Source organism: Temnothorax nylanderi, unplaced genomic scaffold, assembly GCF_030848795.1.
Source record: "Temnothorax nylanderi isolate EJ_2023f unplaced genomic scaffold, tnyl_v1.0 TNYL_tig0262_pilon, whole genome shotgun sequence".
In the NCBI taxonomy this organism is placed as follows: Eukaryota; Metazoa; Arthropoda; class Insecta; order Hymenoptera; family Formicidae; genus Temnothorax; species Temnothorax nylanderi.
Window position 1 is genome coordinate 167,984 of NW_027249324.1, and position 7,113 is coordinate 175,096.

At 39.5% G+C, this 7,113-nt stretch overlaps 1 long non-coding RNA gene across 2 annotated transcripts; it reads left to right on the forward strand.

Moving 5' to 3' along the window:
* The first annotated feature begins 2,148 nt into the window (after positions 1–2,148).
* On the forward strand, positions 2,149–4,798 carry LOC139780090 (uncharacterized). 2 transcript variants are annotated; one of them, XR_011720111.1, is made up of 3 exons: positions 2,149–3,930; positions 4,031–4,622; positions 4,698–4,798. It is a non-coding gene; the product is annotated as an uncharacterized lncRNA (long non-coding RNA). The 2 variants fall into 2 exon arrangements; XR_011720110.1 differs by having other exon boundaries at positions 4,040–4,622.
* Positions 4,799–7,113: the final 2,315 nt, after the last annotated feature.

Consider the following 7,113-nt stretch of genomic DNA (forward strand, 5'->3'; position numbering starts at 1 on the left):
GTTTATTCAAAGCAAAAAAAATCGCTCACTACATGAAAGAATAAAGAAAAGTCCTTACGAATCCATGTTTGGCATGAAACAAAGAATCGGATTAGCAGATTCTTCACTGGAAAAGGAAACATATAAATCATTGGAAACAGAAGAAGATTTGGAAAGAATATTGGATGGCATAACAACTGGACCAGATAATGAAACAGAAGACAATTTGTACAATACAGATTCATGTGCTATTTGTGAAGAATGTGGGATTCTCGTAACATGCCAAAAATGTAGTTTTAAGGTACATGTAAAATGTGGAATTGAAACTGAAGATCAAGTCGTATGTAGCCGTTGCAACAGAACTGATGCAATCAGAGATCAACGTAAAGATGCTAAATCCGGTTGGAGAAACAAGCTGCAAAAATGTTATCTTTGTCTTGCCAAAAACTTCCTCCTGCTGAGGTAGGTCAGAACGTCGTAGTTAAAGTTCCAGATGTTGACAGGGGAAGACTTGCTCCCAGAAATGTGCTGGCTGCGGTTTTAAGCGTTAATGAATGTGGTTTGTATAAGTTGGGAACAAAAAATGGAGAGCTAGAAAGACTTTTTAGTAGAAAGGAATTCACGTTCGCCGATTCCAATTTTATCAAACTATCAGAAGTCCCTAGCACTTCATTAAATTTAAGACAAGCTTCAGTTCTCGCGTCGGGGTCAAAACAAGGATTTGTTATGTGCAATTGCAAGCGTTATTGTATGTCTAAAAAGTGCAATTGTCGGTTCAAAGAAGTTCTCTGCAATTCAAAATGTCATAACAACAGCGAGTGCAAGAACAAATAATTCTATTCAATGATTTCTCTTAATTTTTGTATTATTTTCTAAGTTTTTTTGTTTGATTTTATATCATTTTATTTTATTTTATATTCGTAGACAACAATGTTCCTAAACAGTAATGTTATCAGATTGCTGTAATAATTATGTTCCTGGAGTCTAATAATTAATATAGTTTGATTTATTAGTAATAAATACGTTTTATTTGAGTAATTCATCTCTGTGTTTTCTAATTTTATAATATTCCTATAAATTCTCAAGTAAATTCGCTTTGTGAGCATATCAAGTTATGCAGAACGCGTCGTGGACGTTTCTCAAATGCACATATCGCGTTGTGGATAATAAAAACGTCCACACACCGAAAAAATATCTCATTTCGGTATTTGGATGATCAGCACCGTCCACAACGCGTTATGGATGTTTTTTTTCACTCACTGAGCGATTTCGGTGTTTGGACGTAACATAGGGGAGACCGGGGCGGGTTGTCACACTTTTCAAATACTGATTTTTAAAAAAATGTTAGCAATACCCTTACGAAAAAGTAGTACTAGCAATCAGTACTCAGTACTGAGTGATCAGTACTCGTAGTATTGAGAGTATTAGTATGTTAATACTCATGAATACTGCAGAATGGTCAGTACTGTGTCTGCCAGTGCTTACAGTACTGGCAGTACTACAAGCAATAATACTCATTAGTACTTCAAAGTATTGAAGTGGTCAGTACTTTATCAGATTAATATTCGGAATACTATCATGATAGTACTACCAGTACTGTAAGAAACTAATAGGCACAGTACTGACCATTCTGCAATATTCATGAGTATTAACATACTAATACTGTCAATACTACGAGTACTGATCACTCAGTACTGAGTACTGATTGCTAGTACTACTTTTTCGTAACGTATCTTGGAAATACTAAATTAATAAAACACTAAATTAACACACTAAACTATCAATATGACGTTATTTTGATATCATCTTGACTTTTTGTTCTACTTGGATAGTACTGCGTAAGTAGGGGAGAGTGGGCTCCCTTGAGCCACGGGGTCCAATGTGACAGTGCGAGTTTTCTGTATTAACGTTCTGCAAAATAGTGACGGTGGGTATGAAAACTTTCGTTTTCAAAACATATAACTTCCATCAAAAAATTATGCCGAAATAAGCATATATACTTTAGTTAAAGGCAGATATGTAATTGGAGCCTTGCAAAGTAAATTTTTACTTGTCATAACTTTTTGATATGTATGGATTTCTAGGGATTCTACAGTTAAAAAAAAATTCATAAGACGTTTATCGGGATCTAGGTTCAATACCAACGTGCGCACAAAAACGTTTAATTGTTCTGTATCTGAAATATTTACGATAAATAATATCGATGTTCAGTGGGGTCCAATGTGACGCAGGTTGATGGGGTCCTCTGTGCCACGCTTACAGAACTATCTAACCTACCTACGTGACAGCGCGAGTTTCCGTAGTGTGTTTCGATCGCGGAATAGTAAATGTTAGTGCCTAAATTTTCCTATAAAATAAAATAATTTCCATCGATAATCATATTCACACTTTCATTTTCTCTTTTTTTCACCCTTTAGTTACAGATCACATGTAATCGAGTCTCTGTAAGGCAATATTCGTTGATCTCTGCTAAATTACGACAAAAAGTGAGGTTATAGGACTTTGTTTTCAGTTTTAAATTCTTAGGTCATCTGATGAAACAAATATGACACGATTATTGATAAATTGGTTGTCTAGCACAGTCTTGGTTTTTCAATTGACCAAAGATTTGTAATAAACAGGATTTAAACAGATCTCTTCTACGTGTCACAGGGTACCCTACCTTTCACATTACATGTCACAGTGTACCCTAAGCTATGGCTCAATCGACTCCACGCGTGGGGTCCACTGTGACAAACGCAGCATTTCGAAATATCATTATTTTTGCAAAATATTTCTGAAAATTTACTTCTTAAATCATTTACAAACAAAGTTTATTATATTAAACATCGAATATATTTTATAATATTGTATAGTACTTTATAATGTAGCTACATCCTTTAGGTATAAGAAAAAAAATATTAGACTTATATATATTTATACACAAAAAAGTTATTTAATTCTAAGCAAGATCGTGAAAATGTGACGACTTACCCCATACCCAGGGTTGGTTGTCACACGACTCTGGGATGGTTGTCACATATTTTTTATATAGAGAAAACGACAAATAGTTCCTGTTTTAATCTTCTCCTGCCATTTTATTTTTCATCCAGGATGCAGGCATCTCAATTGAATTATTGCAAGCTAGATTATAAGCCAAAGTTCTAATTTCCTTGGGAGAGAGACTAAAATAAATATCCGAAGCACGTAAAATGTAATTTACCAATTCTTGTTCTTGAGACTTATTAAAAATCTGTCTAGCTTTAGAATAACTCACAGAAATCGTTGGAGTAGCAATATTTTCACATACATAGTCTTCCTCTAGAATCTTTTTGCAATAGCGAGCTAATGTACGATAATTGCTATCGAACTCTAAAGCAGCTTGTCGGATTGACAGGTTAGGTTATGTATTTTCACAGCTCTGACAAAGCTTTAAGCATAATATCGAGTGGAGTTGTACCTCTAGCTGTTTTTCTTTCGCGATTTCGAGCCATGGAGAAAACAACAAAAATCTGTCTAAAAACACTATTTTATCGCGTAATCGCTTATTGTATACGGATAAGGGCCAAAGCACGTTGGTTCGGCGAACATTTCACACGCATGGGTAACCTCACGTAACCTACAGCGCAGCCTGCGCAGCCACGTAATAGCAGACGAAATACGTGACAACTAATCCCATCTCATTTGAGACACCTTACCCCGAACGGTCATTTTGAATAAAGAATATTATATTTATAAACTATGTTGCAATAACGGTTAACTAAATACAGGAAAAATTACCTAAAACTATAATGTTTCTTATGACTAAAAAGAAATTACGACTAGTAATTCCAAAAACCAACGGAATAATAAAAATGGAGGTAAGAAAAATTTACTCACAATGTCACGTCCGGGGTGAAATAGGGACGTCGGAGTGGGTTTGAGTGCACCGAAATGTGTAAACCGATGGGGATTCTTAAGCGGAACTCGCAGGTAAGTAGGAGTCTGTTATTTCAATTTTCGTTGGCGTTTCGTGTCGCGCTACACTCGCGGAGAATGAGTCGAATTTTCTGGGTTAATGATTCTACTCGAGTGATTCTAGGTTTCGGATATTGTTTGGCAGCCGGAGACGGTGGTCGCGATTCGGAGCCGTCTTGAACATTGGCGTGAGACTCGGATGTTACCGGGTGTGACGGAAAATCATTGAATATGCTGGGATCGAATTCACCGGCCGTATGATAGGCGCGCCGAAGCCTTTTCAGCTGGTGGGCCTGTCCGGAACGCCTCGAGCGCACCATTGGTGACGATCGACTTACCTTATGATTATTGCTTATTATTATTCTGATTCCGGTTAAAGTGTGTATGTCGCCCTTCTCCTTGCTTATATCCTACGAAATCCTGTGTGCTTATGTCCTTGTGGCCGTGTGTAAATGTGTGTGTAGTCCTTAGGGGTAACGGGTAATTAAATGCTCGATTTGTCGATATTCCCTAATCAAACTTTATTTTACAATAGCAGGAACGAGGAAAGATCAGCGGAAATCAGAGAACGCCCTGCGAGAGGCGCGCATCTAAGTAAGGACTTCGCGAGAACGCCCTGGGAGAGGCGCGCATCAGCTCGAGGATCTATCGAGAACGCCCTGAGGGAGGCGCGCATCGACTGGAAGAGTCGGGTTCAAAGTCAGGAGGTAAGTAGAATGAAATTATTGGCTAATACGTTGAAACCAATTTATTGTAAAACACACTTTGATTTCTTTTTACAGGTAGGATCGCGGTCACATCGACAACGGAGCGTGCTGCGAGTTCGATCGTAAGATACGTGTTCGCGGCTAAGTCCGATCGCAAGATACGTGTTTCGCGGCTAAGTTCGATCACAGTTAACGCGCTCGCGGCTAAGTTCGATCACAAGAAACGCGCTCGCGGCTAAGTTCGATCACAAGAAACGCGCTCGCGACTAAGTTCGAAATCAGCTCACGTTGCTCTCAGATAATGTCGGAACCGCATGTGAATCCCGAAAAGTCGAAACAGAACAGAAGTATCCGGCCCGCGGGGCCTGTATTTATACCCCCAGTTCGGTGGGGTCCCGGGGTAAGGGACTATGGTCCACGCGGATACGTGAGAGCGTCACGCGAAAATCGCGTGATTTTCCGAGAGCGACGTGTGCCGGTACATTTGATGGATGTAGCACGCTTAATAAACGAACTAATCAAAATATATGCTGTTTAGTTATTTCCGCGTTCCTTCCATTATATTATTCTGCAACTATAGTGCGATACTTATAATATCAATAATATATATATATATATATATTTATACTTATGACCTATATTATAATACTTTAACTATAATGCGATACCTTATACTATCATTAATGTACCTTTTGTTTAATGATGTCGACCTTATCAACGGTATGTGCGCTCGCGAAACGAACAAGCGACAATATTACGCGCTGTTCGTTACACCCCCCCCGTTAAGTGGAGGAACAGCGGTCGAACGCTGTGACTGCGAGTTGAACGAGCCAGTGCTTTGCGAGTGATGCACCTCTGGCCATGTTGCATCAGAGTGGGGCTGTCCTGGTAGGCCACATCAAGGTAGCACACGGCTTACGTTATCCTTGGAGGCATCTATCTGGGGTGTTTTTAGCATATCACATTACAACATCGACATTAGTATCCCGGACGACAGTAACACAGTGTGACACTGGAAATACAATAAAGAAACGCAACTTATTCAAGTTCTTGGAACTTTTCTATATATGTCCGGCATCGATCCCCGTAAAATTACACGTCGTGGCGCGTGCGGACGAAGAGTAAAAATCTACGCTTATACTCGTGACTAAACAAATCGAAATTGACCCTTCTTCGTCTTCACACGCGAGATCGATGCCTGTACCTCCCGTTCTTACGGGTAGCCTTAATCTATTTTACCTTAAATCTACAGAATGTCGCTTTTTAAGAATGTTCTATAGGGGCCGTCCCAACCACCTTCATTACATCTTGCCTGTCTATATAAAACATCCTTAATAGTATATTCTTACAAGTTCTAAATCGATGCTACACCTTCGTGCGTCCACCATAGCGAGTCTGGACTCCTGTGATAACTCGAATTGAACGTTGTGAGAGGTAAGACTCTCGCGAAGTAGATATCGTGAATCATTTGTAACAGTGTTCATCCTGGCTCGCCATGGTAGGCTCTTTTGAGTAAATTACTATGGGTTACCTTCGAGGAATTTCCCACCTTAATTCTAACGTTTTCGTGATCCAGCACTTCTAATACGCGGAAAGGTCCATTATACTGCGGGCTAAGTTTATCTATTTTCCTATTATTAATCAACATTACGAGGTCGTTTACATGGAAAGTTTCCGGATAAGCGCGATTATCGTAATACACTTTTGATCGTTGTTTAGCTCTGACTAGATTACTCCTAGCTGATTCTTGTAAATCTCTAATTTCTTTAAACAAGTTTGTAAGGTATGAACAGTATGTCGTTAGATCCTCTTCTCGGTTGAATTTGGACGGAATCCGAGCGATTTGGCCAAATATTAATTCATGCGGCGTGTATCCAGTTCCTTCGTGGACAGACGTATTGTAGGAGAAGCTGGCGCGGTCAAGGAGATCGTCCCATTGCTCCTCTTTTTTTATGAAGCATTTTAAGTATTCTACCAGTACGAGGTGCGATCTCTCCAGTGATCCGTTGGTTTGCGGATGATATGCCGTTGTGCGGAATTGCCGTATGCGGAATTTGATGGCAATTTTCTTCATAACTAGTCCCGTAAAAACTGTGCCTTGATCCGTCAGTATAGCTCTAGGACATCCAAATCGGCATATGAAGAAATGTACAAATGCATTTGCTACTGTTCGGCTCTGACATCTTGTAGAGGTGCGTACACAGAGTATTTAGTAAGGAGATCCTGCATCGTTAGTACATATGCGTTACCTTGAGGCGATCTTCGAAATGGGCCAACGAGGTCGAGAGCCACCTTGTCGAATGCTCGACCAGGTGTATCCGTGATCACCATGGGCTGTCGAGTTTTCCTTCTCGTGAGTTTCTATGTTCGGCAGGTGGGACATTTTCTAATGAAATTCTGGACGTCTGCTTTCATGTTTTTCCAAATAAACTTCTGTTTAATCCAACGGTAAGTTTTGGTGACACCTTTGTGTCCACCAGCAGCAGATTCG